This window comes from Rhinolophus sinicus, chromosome 16 (genome assembly GCF_057876585.1).
Source record: "Rhinolophus sinicus isolate RSI-liver-muscle chromosome 16, RSI-T2T, whole genome shotgun sequence".
NCBI lineage: Eukaryota > Metazoa > Chordata > Mammalia > Chiroptera > Rhinolophidae > Rhinolophus > Rhinolophus sinicus.
Window position 1 is genome coordinate 24,656,536 of NC_142516.1, and position 16,014 is coordinate 24,672,549.

A 16,014-nucleotide genomic window follows, 5' to 3' on the forward strand; every position below is an offset into this window, starting at 1 on the left:
ATATGCTTAGAAACAGAAGGCTCCCAGGTAGTATTAGGGTGTGTTAGTTGAAATGTGTTGAATTCAGAGGAATTGGATTCACTGTGCTATGATTACTTAAGGTGTCAGAACTTCACTCTTTCAAAGTCCTGGAAGCAGGACTCCAGAGGACATCTGTTGTTTTCTACCACTGTACATGCGTCAATTCATCCTCCCCCTAGATGTACTCTGCTTTACCTCTGGGAAACTCCTCTCCCTCCCCTCCCCCACCCCATTCTCAGCCCCTGTGGCTTGGGCAAGGCTGAGGCAACCCCAGGCTCCAGAGGAGACCTGGCTTTAACACAAGGCTAGTTAGTTGCCCCAGAGACAATGAGCCATAATGAAGGATCTTTATAAGACACATGTGATGGAGATTCTCACTTTTTATCCTGAAGGTAGATTTGAGGGTTTGTAGGGACTCGGCCGGCTGTCAGCATAGTAGAATGCGGAGCCAAGAGATTGGGGGAACCAGATCCAGATGACTTCAACTGAAGCCGGAATCTACTTGGCTGAAGCCAGCATAGGTCTGAGGGTTAAGATAAAACTCATGGTCTCCCTTTTGCCTTAAGGCAGGTTTAGCTTGGGGGTCCTAATTTGTGTAAGAACATTTCCCATCTTGCTTCTTCCCCCCCCCTTCTTCCACCTCCCCCCACTCCACTCCAGTTCAAGCTGTTGTTTCTCAGTCTAGTTGTGTAGGACACAGCTCCCTGGCCCGTGCTGGTATGATGAGCCTCGAGCTGATAGGTGGTAAAGCCAAAACTATGGCCTGGGATTTGGGATTCAAATACTTTGCTGTCCGTTTATCACAGATTTGCTCATATTTGGAGCCACTGTCGACCTCCTTTTCTGGCTATAGCCATACACTTTAGAGCTGCATTGTACAATGTGGTAGCTGCTAGTCTCACGTAGTTACTTAAATTTAGATTAATTGAAATTAAATACAATTTAAAATCAGGTCCTCAGTCATTCTAGTCCCATTTTAACCTTTTCACTGCATTAATAGATTTCAAGTTTGTTCTTCAAAATGTGTGAAAAATCCACAAAAAATAATTACTGTATTTAGATTTGTAAGTAAATACAGTTAAGGTGCTACATTTTATTAAAGTAAATTATTACTTTAAAGTATAAAAAGTTCCTATTGTTATTCATTCCTGAAAACCACAAAAATATAGAAAAATGTACATCTGCTTTCCTAAACCTCCTTTCTGGAACACTGGGCTCGTGGGGTAAAGTCGAACGCTGCAGTCAGCAGCATGGAAATACCATTCGCCTACAGACGAACGTCCCAGCGAAAATGTTAAGTGCGCCCTAGCCACCTGTGGGTAGTGCCTGCCACATTGGACAGTGCAGATAGAGGACATTTCTGTCATTACAAGAAGTTCCAAAGGGCAGCACTGCTCTAGAGACAGATTTTCTTCTTTATCCAAAGTCACTAGGATCAAAAAACCTCATCGAATCTTTCCTCTCTTCAAATGGCGAGTGAAGCCAAAGGACAGATCATGGACTCTGAGCTATTCAGTCATCTATTCCATACTTTGTAAACACTTAGATGGGAGTGATAAGTCCTAGCTACTAGTCTCTGGGACGGGTGAATCTGAAACATGCTGTTTACTGAGGGACGATTAGTTGGTTGCTGTGTCAAGCATCTTGAAATTATTATATAAATAAATATAAATTAAAACATGCATCTCCCTACCCCGCTCTGCTCTAGTGTGTGAATATGTATTTCCTGGGGTTTTGAAGAACATGGTGTTTTATTCTCAGGCTGGTGATTCATTAAGAATACATTTCTCAATGACGTTTTCATAGATCATCATTCTCTAAGCAGGAACGATCTTCCTAGTCTAGGCCCATTTCCCTTTCAGAGTAAAACCCTCTGGGGTAAAAAAGATCTAATCATTTCAATTCAAACAGGAAGTAAAGCTCTCCAATTGAAAATCTGTAGCAGATATTGAAATTGGGAAATGATAACTATGGTGTAAAATAAAACTTTATTGGACAGACTATATACATGAAAGATTATATTGTCACCTGGATACCACAAGCGAGTTATTCTCCCCGGGGGAAAAAAATGCTAGCTTTGATTTGTTGTATGTCAAATGAAAAAAAACCACAAAAACAAAAACGAAAAACTGAATGGGTAACACACAGGACCCAGGGTGATCATTTCTTTTTGGTTTGACATCAAAAGTTTGTATTTGCAAACATTCCCCATTCACTTGAGTGAAATAATTAGGGGGGGAAAGCACAAAGTTTCCACAACATTGGAGAACGAGGGGGTCAGTTTTCAGCCCAAATGCTCCCTTGTTGGGTGGGTAATTTGGTATCAGAAGGTAGCCATGGCGACCATAAAAGTTACTCATGTGACTAATGATGCAACTAATGATGCCCATAATTACTTAATTGCAGGCATGCTTAACTGCGTTTGCCATTTTTTGGAGAGTGCTTATGGCTAATTGTGGCTGCAAGTGGGTAACTACAGGTGCAAACAGATGTGTTCCTCATTTTTACATTTGTGCCGCCAGCGGGAAAATAAACTGCCCCTTCTAAAAAGGGGAGTTATCAAAGGAGGGCTGAAATCACTTCTTTCAAGTCCAGAGAGGATGGAACAGCCTCCAACATGAAAAGAAACACAAATCATGTAATATGTCAGCAGAGGAAAGTTCGGCTTGTCAGCTGACCTTCAATCAGACTCTGCCTCATCTGTGCATCGTCCTCTTTCTCCCGAGCTTCTCCTACTTGGATTCCTCCTACTGCCCCTTCCAAAAGGGGCCTTTTCCTTTCTCCCTATAACCTTGCAACTCCTGTCCCATCAAGGAATAGATACTGTTTTTTAATGTCACGTTGTCTGCATAGTCATTTACTTTACCAATACTTTTTAAACATGGTGTAATATATATGTATAATATATACATACCCTGGGACAGAGTGGCTAGCTTTTAAAATTCTCTCATCAGGAATTAATACTCCAAAGATGGCTATATAACACTTCAAATATCCTTATCAAAATCTCACTTAAATGTTTTTAATTCGTATAAGGTATGTTAGAAATTTTTTCTTTTTTTAAAAGATTTTATTGGGGAAGGGGAACAGGACTTTATTGGGGAACAGTGTGTACTTCCAGGCCTTTTTTCCAAGTCAAGTTGTTGTCCTTTCAATCTTAGTTGTGGAGGGTGCCGTTCAGCTTCAAGTTGTTGTCCTTTCAGTCTTAATTATGGAGGGTGCAGCTCAGCTCCAGGTCCAGTTGCCGTTTTCTAATTGCAGGGGGCACAGCCCACCATCCCTTGTGGGAGTCGAACCGGCAACCTTGTGATTGAGAGGACACATTCCAACCAACTGAGCCATCTGGGAGCTCAGCAGCAGCTCAGCTCAAAGTGCCATGTTCAATCTTATTGCAGGGGGCACAGTCCACCATCCCTTGCGGGACTCGAGGAATTGAACTGGCAACCTTGTGGTTGAGAGCCCACTGGCCCATGTGGGAATCAAACTGGCAGCCTTCGGAGTTAGGAGCATGGAGGTCTAACCGCCTGAGCCACCGGGCCGGCCCATTTAGAAATAGTTTTGAATAGGTAAAATAAACGATGGCCCAAGACATATGGTTGCTTAGAAAGATAGAAGCCCCACTGCTTTTGCATGGATGAGTATAAGGCAGCAACAGCTCAGTGGTTAGACTTCTTGTATAGTGATTGGGCTCTAGTGTTCCCTTTGTCCTGTGTTTCTCTCCTTCATGAAGGCTGTGACTTGATCCTATAAAAGGCTGGCTGGTCTTCTCATCATCTTGTGTCCACCTGAGAACTGTTTTGTTTACGTTACTTGTAGTGCCTAAAGCAGAGAATGGGTCCCCAAAGCCTCAAGAACCCCTTGGAGGATAGTTCTTGTACCTGCTGGCTAGTAAACATTTGTAGCTTTGGCACATTTTGGTCTAAACCTCACTTGGTGTAGACGTTGTAGAGGATGTATGTCACTGCTCACCTATAAGTACAAAAGGTGACTGATGTCTACTCAAAGAGCCTGGCAGCTGTTGAGTGGCCAAATTAGGTTGGGTCATTTCAGAACATCTGGATTTCTCTTAAAATAGCTCCTACAGTCTTGTATTTTCAAAACAAATGAAATAAAAAACAAGGATATAAAGTAAATATATACCAGGGGTGCCAAAATAAAAGTATACAAGTGGACACTTTGGTCAACGTTGCTCAAGCAGTAGTTCGCCGTAATCAGAAGTGTCTGGACACTGATGGTAACCTTTTTGAGCACCTCTTGTGATTGCAGAAGTCAAACGTGACTTGTATTCATCTTTTGTTATTGGTATATATTATTACAATTTTAATAGTTTTCCTTTGCTAAAATGTGTATACATTTTTTTGGCACCTTCTGTATTATAGAAGGCACTAAATGCAGAGACATGGATACATTTTCTAGGTACAGAAAACCACCTTCCACCCAAGGGAGGAAGTGTCAATAATTCCCTTCACCCTATCTTGCTTGGCCTCTGCATCTCATAGGCCCTTCTAAGCCCTGTCTTTCTCTGTTGGTGTTGTGTATCGTCTTTTCCCTGCCTCATAAGAGATGCTGGTTAATCACTCAAGCTACTCTGTATTACACAAACAGTATCAAATAGCCATTGTGTGTGCCAGAGACTGTTCTGGGCGGTGTGGTGACTCAGTGGGATGAATTGACAGGCTCCTTAGCCAAGGGATGCTGTCCCGTGAGGAGGCTCTCTGTCCTATTAATTATCAACTCATCTGGTCTGGGCCTGAGGTACAGCTTTATCCACAGCCAAATAGCAGACCTGTGAGGACTGACAAGCAATGAGGTGAGAAAATGTTGGTCACCAGAACTCTCTTAGAGAGAGCTTTCTATTTGATTAGAAGGAATACTTTGAAATGACATTTGGAGTAGAAGGTGAAGTCTCAAGGGCCTTATCCATCAAGAAAAAATATCTGCTAAACTGCTTTGCATGAGACAAGGAGAGGAATGTTATTGCTCCTAAGAGATGGCAGAGAAGGAAGAGGGCAGGGAGGTGGAGGGAAGAGAGTAAGACCACCAGAGACATGTCTGCTGCACAATGGAACCCAAAGCCTCAAGAACCCCTTGCCTCAAGAACCCCTTGTGGAGAACTTTGTGGAGATGCACAAATATTTGGTACAATATATTAAATGAATGGGATGTTTAGTATGCATGATTGTCTTGTGGAGATTGGTGAAGAGGTTGAGTTTGGTACCTGGACTGAAGCTGAACACTACGTCCCTGTTTTTGGCTTAAGCTAGTCTGGTTTGTTGTCTTTCTCTCTCTCTCTCTCTCTCTCTCTCTCTCTCTCTCTCTCTCTCTCTCTCCCTCTCTCTCTCTCTCTCTCTCTCTCTCACACACACACACACACACACACACACACACACACACATTCACTGTCCTACCCCCTCTCTCCCCCCCCCCAACCCTTGTCATAGAGGAGCATTGGGTGGAGGCAGGGAAAAGGAGAATTATTGTATCACACTGTGACATTACAGGCTGAGGGTACCAGTGGGCTTGGAGAAATGGGCCTGGTGCAGAGGATGATTAGACCATGGAAATCAACAACTTATAATGTTGTTGAATGTACCTGTGATTTTACCCAAGCCAGTGTCCCTTCAGTGGTAGACAATTTAGCCTATTGGTAAAAAGGGTGAAAAATGTGGATTCTGGAATCAGACACTGGTTCCAGTGTTATGGGCTGGATTGTTAGGGGCCAGATGGCAGGAGGCTGGATCCCTAATACCAGGTGTCAATCTTGTTGCATTCTGCTCCCTCCACTCTGGACCTCACCTTGATCCTTCTTAGGGCTGGGAAACCAAAGCTTCCTCACGAACATGTCCTCAGATCCAACATACACCCCCTGCTGAAATAGACTTCATAAGCCTCTTGGTCATTCCTAAAGGTAGTACACTTGCCTAGTGGGTTTTGTTGTTATTTTGTTTTGTATTTTTACCTTTTTATTGTTGAGAATCTCAAATATACACAAAAATAGACAAAATAGCTTAAGAGCCCCAGGTGTCCATCAGCCTATGACCAAGCCTATTTATCTACCTTTATCTCCTTTATTCTTTTTAAAGAATATTCCAGAAAATATGTAATTTCACCACTAATATTTAATTATGTATCTTTAAAAGATAGACTCTTATCTTAAAATAAACATGACCCATGTAATTAACAATATCATAATATTATTCATAATATGATATTCAGTCAGTATTCAAATTTCCTTTCTCATAAACTCATAATTTTTGTTTGTTTGAATAAAGATCGAAATTATCTTTATTATTTAAATAAGATTCACACAATGCAATTAGTTAATATATCTTGTAAGTCTCTCTCTCTCTCTCTCTCTCTTTTTTTTTTTTTTTTTGGTAAGTCTCTTTGAATCTATGGGGTTTCTCTTTATTTGTTGAAGAAACCTGCTTGTTTATTCTATAGAGTTTCCCAGTCTGGATTTTTCATTCATCCCGTAGTGGCATTTAGCATGTTTCTCTGTCCTCTGCATATATTGCACATCGGTAGATAAAGCTAGAGCCTTGATCAAACTCAGGTTCAATTTTTCAGCCAGACTACTTCATAAGTTGTGTTGTGTTCTCCCATCAGGAGGCTATATAATGGTTGCCTCTCTCCTGCTTGTCTTTCCCTTCTTGACTTCCTTCCTGCTTTCTTTTCCGTAGCTCACCTTTCTGATTCCTGGCAGAGAGCTGGAGGTTGGGGGTTTTGGGGGGAGGCATTGCCAGCCTTTCTGCCTCCTCCTGGGACATTGCCCTGCCTTATCCCTTTCCTTCCTGTCTATACCATCAACATGGCTTTTTATTCCTTTGGGAACATCAGGTTTCTGCTAACGCTCTTCTCAGGGCTGGGTGAGGAACAGACATGCTGAGAATACTTTGGAGGATAACTGCTTTTGCTCTTCCATACTAAGGAGTGCTAAGTTTGAGCCCGCCTAACTTTTTTAGTGATGTAGATGGCAAGTAGCTGTCAGGCAGGGGAGGGACCACTAGACAGGGAAGTAGCTGAAGTAAGTACTCCTGCTTGTTTTTCCCTTCTTGACTTCCTTCTTTCCTTTCCGTAGCTCACCTTTCTGATTCCTGACAGGGAACTGGATGGAGGTTGGGTGCCCAGAGTTCAAATTTAATGCTTGAAGCCTGAAGTCCAGCTATAGTTGAATCCCATAAGAATATTCCAAATCCCCTGAATCATGGTCAAAAAGGGGCTGCCATATATAAAAGATTTGCTCAACCATTTATTGCCCACACTAATATAGAACCCTCGTCCAAGTTCCAGGCTATTTTGTTGATTGGAAATCTAGAAAAAAATGAAAAAAATGTTATGTCATCACAGCCAGCCGTTCTACAAAACAACCTTGTGTTAGATACAGCAACATTTACAGATTATCTACTCTTATTTGACTTCAGTTTCTTATCAACTAATTTTACCTTGTTGAATCTGAAGTGTAGCAGTTTCTGTTGATGCCCCACCCATATTCCTTTCGCCCACCTCCAAGTTCACATGCAGCTGGAGGAAGATAGTTCTTGGGCACACATAATTGCAGTTTCCTGCTTCTCTTCCTGAGTGTTTTCTTCTGTCTGCCCAGAAATTACCAGACTGCTAGGGGCACGGTGGAGATGCTGGTTATTTAAGGCTCCCAGGGGCAAGCCTTAACCACCTTGAGATGAGAGTCAATGGGTAAATACCTGAGCTTCCCCATCTCTCGGCAGAATGCTGAGATGTGGTCTACATGGTCCTTCAGAGGGTTCCCAGCAGGATTGATCCATAGTGGATTTTCCTGCTCATTGATGCAATTTTTATTGACTGTTCTCCCTTCCCAATCTTACTTTCTTCACTGTCTCAATTGAGCTTCCTGGTACTACCTTCCAAATAAGCCACCTGTACCCAATACCTTGTGTCAGGAGCTGCTTTGTCAGGAACAGAAACTAAGACAGGAAATAATTATGTAAGCTACCTCAAAACCTTTTGGAACAAGTGAGTATAAATAATTAATATATAAAATATTGAGTATTACGTGCAGAGTACGTTCATGTGTTCGTTATCTCTAATTCTATGAGTGAGCTATTGGTAGTCCCATTTTTCAGATTATAAAACAAGAATAAAAGACATTAAAAGAATTGTCCAAGATCATATAACTAGTAAGAACTGAGATGCAAGTCCATAACTGGCATCAACATTGTCTTGCCTCTTATTCTGCATTTTGGTTCAGGCGAAAGATTTTCTCTAACAGGCAGTAGATTTCTGTCTTTCTTTCTCTTTTGAATTGTTATGTTTGCCTATCTATAATATTTTGAATGGGAGAATTTCCTGCCAGTTGAACTTCAAGTTGTAAGTAAAAAGGCCCATCTTGATGTGATCTCCTAGCAACAATTTATGAAACACTTTAAAGCAATTATTCTTCTCAAGCATGGTTCCAAATGTTGAAGCTTGGTCATTCACTTCGATCATTAAAATCCCCAAGAACATTCATTGTGTAGCGCACAGTTCTGGTAATTATAAGCTTGTCAACAGGTTGCTTAGTGAGCTGAGAGAGAGGGCTGACCACATTCCCCTCACGGAGCTGAGCCCTTTGTTTCCAGCCTAGTGAGGCAGGGCAGACCCACTCCTCCAAAGAAGTCTTAATTGACTTGTGGAGTCAAGATAGGGGGCAGAATATTTAAACCCAAGATAGCCACCTGTAACATGTCAAGCCCATGGCAACACACACAGGTCTAGGGAGGACCTGAATACTGAGAGCTCAAGTCCCATATGCAGTGAGCCTTCTGTTCTGCCTCCTCCGGGTGCTCCCCTGAGCCCAGCCTAGACCTGGACAATCAAAGTCAGGCAGAAAACTCATCTCCTTCCTTAAACTGGTCACTTAAAAATGAAGCTCTGCTCTTCAATTTGTGCTTCTTTCCTTTGTTTTTTTCTAATCATTCTCTTTTCTTTTTATCCTATATCATTGCAGCACATAGTTTAGGTTGCAAAATCTGACCCACCCAGCAAGTTGAGGGAGACTGGTTCAAAGAAGCTGCCTATGTAAACTGTTCAATTCCCCCTGCCCAGGCAGGGTGGGGGAGGAATGGCCACCTAAATTGCCTGGATCCTGAGGTGAGGATGGGTCCAAAAATGAAAATTGTCTCCTCTCTGAGACTTTATGGTAAACTTCCGGATGGAGACTAACAGAATCATGGAAGAGGGTGGAGGCTAAAATCTTCCCTGAACTTGTTAAAAGAGCATAATAGGCCAGAAGTATCATTTACTGAGATGTAGAGACAGATGAGCCTTAAAGACATAGGGAAGGAGGAAAAGTAAGGAAGGGTGGACCAGAAGAAGTAGAGAACGGTGCTTTGGACAAATCTCAGGGACAGTGGTCTACTTGTTTGCCTGAGTTTGTGTGGATTTGTGTGGATGGGTGGGTCACTAAAGGAATTAGAGCTACAATAGTAGAACTCATTATTGTCAGGAATTACTGCACACATGCATGTGCGTGTGTGTGTGAGAGAGAGACAGAGAGAGAAAGAGATTCAAAAGTCAGGTAATATGGATTGGCAGTAGCTGTAATAATTTTCTTTTCCTTTAAAAGTTATTTTAACAAATTCTTACTTTAAGATTTTTTCTGGATTATCCAAGTTGTATATGTTCATTGTAGAAAGATCAGGGAGATAGAGAAAAGTATAAAAAAAGATAAGGTAAAAATCATCCACAATGCTATCACCTAGAAACAACACTATCACCCAGAAGCAACACTTAATATTTTGACTTTTTCTTGTATACATTTTATTCCTGAACTAGAGATCATATTCTCTCTGTAATTTTGTATTTAGTTTTCATACACATTTAACTAGGTCATTTAAAAATTTTAATAAGTATTATTTTAAAATATGGATATATATATATATTTTTTTCTCTTGTTATACATGATCATAAAAAAATTAAATACTCTAGAATTCTATTAAGAAGAAAGAAAAGTCCTCCCAACTATCATTCCTAAACTACTGTTGATATAGTTTATATTTTCCAGATATTTTTATGAAGATAATGCTTGTAAATAGATATTTTGAAATGTTCTGTAATTTATTTCTTAAATACCACTATCATGAACATTTTTCATTGTCAGTGAAAATTACCTCATCCTTTAAAAATATTTTTTTCTAATTACAAAAGTAATAAATCCTTTTTTAAAGTATCATTTTTATGGTTGTATAATATTTCACGATATAGACACCATCATTTATTTAATGGTTACCCTATTTCCACTATTTTGTTATTATGAACAATCCTGTGAGAATTACCTTGATAATCCTTCTCCCTCTGTATTTCTGCTTTTCTTTGGCGCAACCGTAAGAATTAGAATTTCCATGTGAGGCTTTAATAACTATATAATATGTATTTGCTATTGGCTTCCCTCCTCACAATTTCACACACTGTAAAAGCAGTAATAAGACTCATTCAATTAGTTTTTCTTAAAAACACTTATTTAATGAACAAACCACATTATAACCATAATGTAAATGTTAAAAATATGAATAAAAAATCATAATACTTCCACCATAATGAATCAACTTTGTTTTTCCATGTTTTCATTTAATCCTTTTTTACATACATATATTCTTTGAGACTAGGACTGGGCAAAATATTTTTTGGACTAGATAGTGATATTTTAGGATTTGCATGCCACACCGTCTCTGTTGAAACCACTTAACTGCTATTGTGGCATGAAAGCAGCCACAGACAATATATAAATGAATGAGCATGGCTGTGTTCCAATAAAACTTTATTTACAAAAAACAAGGGGCCACCCTATATTTGCTGATCACTCTTTTAGATGGTTTTTCTTATAATTTAGATGAAACTATTTGTTTGGGCATTCATGAACCAACTTTTAACTTTCTGAAGCTGTTTTGAATTTTTAATTATTTAATTTCACTTATTGTTATATTTCCCAGATCTTTTTAACCACTCTAGAATTGTGAAGCTGAGGTTTCCACAATGATTTGTTATTAGTAATACAATAAACTCAATGTATTTACTGATGATAAAAATAGAGTATTTCTTTTCGTTGGGCTTCAAGAATAGCTCTTAAAAGAAAAATATTCATCTGTAACTAAACACCAGAGCAAAAGAGTTATGATTTTTTTCCATCTTGATTTATGAGCTTACTTTATGAGACTATGTTAATGGAAAAGATAATACAGCAAGAGTAATTTTGAAAAAATAAATCACTAACCTAATAGATACATTTCTAGTTCATGTCCACCTGCAAATAGTGTTTTACATGGCTATAGTTATGTACATCTATCCTTTTAAAGTATTTTTTATATTTATTACAATGAACATATAGTCTAAGCTATGTAAGCTTGTCCATAGTTTTGATCTTCTAACGGAATTACAAAATGCTTTGACCTTATTCAGGGAAGCCCCCTCGCCATCATTCTGAGGCAGCTTAATCAAGTTTTTTATTTGTGTATGTTCACTTTACACCATGAAAAATTTATTTATTTATTTATTTATTTAGTTAGTTAGTTAGTTTCAGGTGTACAACCAATGTAATAGTTAGAAATTTATCATTTATATCCCTCACACAGTGATAACCCCCCTCCCCTCATCCACTACCCCTCTGACATCGCACACAGCCATTACATTTCCACTGTCTCTATTCCTAATCCTGTACTCCACTTCTTGTGACTATATATATATATATATATATATAGTGAAAAAAATATATATATATGTACAAAATTGTAGTTGACATTTATTATTGTTCAGCTTCAGCTTCAGGTGTACAGTGCAGTGATCAGGCATCTACATCATCCCTGAGGTGGTCTCCCTAATGAGACAAGTTTCCATCTGATACTCTGCAAAATCTTTACATTATTGATTACATTCCCCAAATTGACTTTCGTATCCCCGTGGCTATACTGTGAAAAATTTAAATGCACAGAAAAGTTAAAAGAATAGTGTAATAATACCTACATACTCACCACCTAGATTCAGCAATTGATAATATTTTACACCTATTTAATTTTTTTCTTAGTCATTTGAAATTAAAGGGCAGACATCATGATGCTTTACTCCTAAGTATTTCAGCACATATCTCCTAAGAATAAGTTTGTTTTCCTGCATAACCACAGTACCATTATCCTACTTAAGATAACTAATAATAATCTCTAAAATCATCTAACATCTAGCCCATATTCACATTTTGTCAATTGCTCCCAAAATTGGAATCAGGGTCCAAGGTTTATATATTGCATTTGTTAATTTGTCCTTTCAATCTCTTCTAATCTAGACGAGTACCCCAACATTTTTCACGATGACATTGGCTTTTCGAAGTGACTGGGATGATTGTCTTTATTCCATAGTCTGGGTTTGTCTGATTGTTTCCTCATGGTGTCATTTAGACTGTTTATCTCCTGTGCTTCCCATACACTACACACTAAATCTAAAAGTGAAACAGATTCAGGTTAAACCTAAAAAGATAAGAATATTTCACCATTTTCTCCTATCAACCTTGATTCATTGGACATTCTCTTATATATAAAAATATATTCCATGTGTTGTGGTAGACAAGATCTGCTTTGGAACCAGAGAGGTTTTACAGATGGAGACCTTGGGAACATTCATTTCTTTGATCCTTAGTGAAAAGGGGAGCGGAAGACACTCAGTAAATGTTTGCTCTCTTCACCTGTAGGTTCTGGATCTCACAAAGCACCACCAAGATAGATATCTCAAGCACATTTGAAGAGCTCACGTTTCCTAAGTAAGACAGCAGTAGCAAGACGGCAATCATTTCTGCGGAGACAGTATCATCATAATGCAATATTAGCTACTGTGATCTTTTATCATTTCCTTCCTGGAGAGTTATGACTGTGGCATTGAGGATTTAAGACCTACAGCCCGAACACTACTTACTACAAATCTCTCACAAAGCTACTGCCATAAATCTCAAAAGAGGAAATTCATTGCATAAAAAAATCCCCAACTCCAGGGAACTAGCCATTTATTTTCCTAGAAAGGAAGGGCTGAGCTGAAAGACATTCCGTGCTCCTTTAACTCCATGGAACAGAACCCAACAAAGAATTCATCATGGAAAACTGAGTGATGGGCCCAATGAGAGAAGCTGGGGAAGGAAGATGGAAAGAGGAGCACCTCCACCCAAGCCCTGCTCGGGGATTTCCTCTTAGCCTGCGAGGATTGGCTCTACATGAAGGTGTAGCTCCTGAAGACAAATTACCTTCGGAGAGATACAACGACAGTGGCCTAAACCTGGGCTCAATCTCCTCCACAGAATTGTTTTGTTTGCATAGTGTTTAACAATGTTTTCATTTAGCTCCCCACTTTTAAAAATGGAAAATTTCATGGAGAAAGATCAAATCCAGATATCTGGTGTCTCTCAACAAATTGGAATAGCTGATGTCAGCCCGTGAGATTCCTGGATTCCTGCCCCCTTTAGACAGTGTCTGCATGCTCCAGGTTGCCACAGTGCTTCCCCTTCTGCCTTACCTGCCCTGTAAGCAATGCAGTTTGCAATTCCCATACTAATTGATCACCCTGGGGTCCATTGTCTTACGCTTCCCTCCTACCTCTGTCCTTCCTTGTATCAGAAGTGTACTCATTGAATAGGAAATGCAACTGACTGATCCCTCTAAATCATGACGTCATATACAAGTGCATTTAGAAGAAAGTTTTAATATGGCAGGGAGGAAGCCTGGGGTAAAGCAGAGAGCATGGGCTTTGCTTAAGAGGCAGAACTCAGCTCAAATCCTATCTCTCCCTTATCCTGAGATCTTGTCCAGCTTGCTCAGCTCCTCTTGAAACTTTGCTCAAAATTTGCTCATCACACAAATGGCTAGAATGGGGTCACCCACTCTTGGTGAGGACTAAGTGTAGTAATATATGTAAAATGCCTGACACCTTGAACGTGTCATCTTCTCCCAGCTTCTAGGACCTCAAGCTCTCTTGGTTCACTCCTTTTCATGGCGTCTTTGCTTTGTCTTTTCTATCTCCTTTGAAGGCACTCCTTCCATGGATGTCAGTGCTCTTTAGGGTACTATTATTCACTTGACCTCCCCTCCACCCTTACTTTTCCCTCAGTCTAACAGTGGTACCCTGTTTCCCCGAAAATAAGACCTAGCCGGACAATCAGCTTTTTTTTTTTTTTTTTAATTTATTGGGGTGACAATTGTAGTAAAATTACATAGATTTCAGGGGTACAATTCTGTATTACATCATCTATAAATCCCATTGTGTGTTCACCACCCAGAGTCAGTTCTCCTTCCATCACCATATATTTGATCCCCCTTACCCTCATCTCCCACCCCCCGCCCCCCTTACCCTCTGGTAACCATTAAACTATTGTCTGTGTCTATGAGTTTTTGTTTCTCATTTGTTTATCTTGTTCTCTTGTTGTTTTTGGTTTATATACCACATATCAGTGAAATCATATGGTTCTCTGCTTTTTCTGTCTGACTTATTTCGCTTAGCATCATACTCTCAAGACGGACAATCAGCTTTAATGCATCTTTTTGAGCAAAAATTAATATAATACTTGGTCTTATAGTAAAACAAGAGCGAGTCTTATATTAATTTTTGCTCCAAAAGACGCATTAGAGCTGATTGTCCAGCTAGGTCTTATTTTCGGGGAAACACGGTACATACACATAAATTGATAAGTAGATTACAGCACAATATAGTTTTGTTTTGCTTTTTTTCACTATCATTCCATAAACTTTTCCTTTGCTGTGACACATTCTTCAAAGTAAACATTTGATGCCTGCACGTTGTATGAATAGATTATACTTTACCTAATCATTCCTCTAATATTGGACATTTAGGTTATTCTAATTTTGAAAGGCAAGACTGTTATCTTATACCTGGCATTCTTATGCTTTGGGATTATTTCTCAGCATAGTCTCACTTTTTTCTAGTATATTCTATCTCCCTTTTGGCCTTTTCTTCTCCCTTCTCTCCGCTCCTCAGGTCTCTCATGGGTCCAGAGGTTTAAAGTGTTTTCTCTGGTGTCAATCTGTAGAAGAGAAACTGTGGTATCAGTAAAGAAAATAGCCATATGCTTTGACAATTTGTTTGTCAGAAAGGCCCTAAATAAGCCCAATGTCCATTTGGAACCGAGGAGCACCAGCTTAATGTGTAACTATTCTTAATGCAGGTTTAGAAAAATGAATGCCTAGGATCTTTACAAGTATGTAACACCAGTTGGGGCAATGTCTTTGAAAGTGGGGATAGTTTATCTTCTTTACTCATATGGCCAGTCCTGGTACAGAGTCAGAGAAAACTGCATCTCAATTGGGGAAGGAAGCCATCCCATCCAGCTGAGAGAAAATGTTAATTTGGAAGTCAAGGAGGACATGTTGGATTCAGCTAATGAATTTTAAGTGCCTGCTATGTGCTAGGCATATTGACTAGACAGTGCCATTGGTCCAGGACAGCCTGGCTGCTGAATGGAAATGTGCTGATAAAAGTGAGAAACACAAAGTCAGCTTTGATAGGGGAGTAGGGTGCACCCTGAGCCGAGGGAAGGCTGCCAAAAAGGAAGCAGTGGGTGAGCGGATTTCTGTGACAATGTGGGCATTGGTGATTCCATGAGCGTGACTCGATGTCTGTGCTGGGACCCGACTTCTCCTTGTGGAGTGATGCCCCACCTGAAGTCACCCGGGTAAATTAATGAAGACACACACAATCTTACACAAAGTATTTTTGGAGGCTTTATGGTCCCTGTGAAGCCAGCTGGCAGAACAGACGTAGGCAATGAAGTGTCTCAAAGTCAACTCAAGTAACAAGCCGTTCCCCACAGAGTTTTCCCTCATTGTAGCATCTTCTGTACTGTCCACCAGATTTAGCATCCCCTTCCTGTTATAGATTAACAACCGTATCTTATTTGCAGGACTGTCAGGGAGAGAAGCAGAAGAAAGAGGAGCATTTGCTATTTTCTTTGAAGAGCCCATTCGCACACTCTTTCTCTTGTGACTGCTTGGC

At 39.8% G+C, this 16,014-nt stretch overlaps 1 pseudogene across 1 annotated transcript in view; it reads left to right on the forward strand.

Annotated features, from left to right (window-relative positions):
• The window catches only part of LOC109448655 (uncharacterized), a 37,221-nt pseudogene extending 22,829 nt beyond the window's left edge, over nucleotides 1–14,392 (forward strand). The window contains exon 3 of the transcript XR_016019484.1: nucleotides 12,713–14,392. The product of XR_016019484.1 is annotated as an uncharacterized LOC109448655 (transcript). The remainder of the gene's footprint in view (nucleotides 1–12,712) is intronic.
• The last annotated feature ends 1,622 nt before the right edge of the window (nucleotides 14,393–16,014 follow it).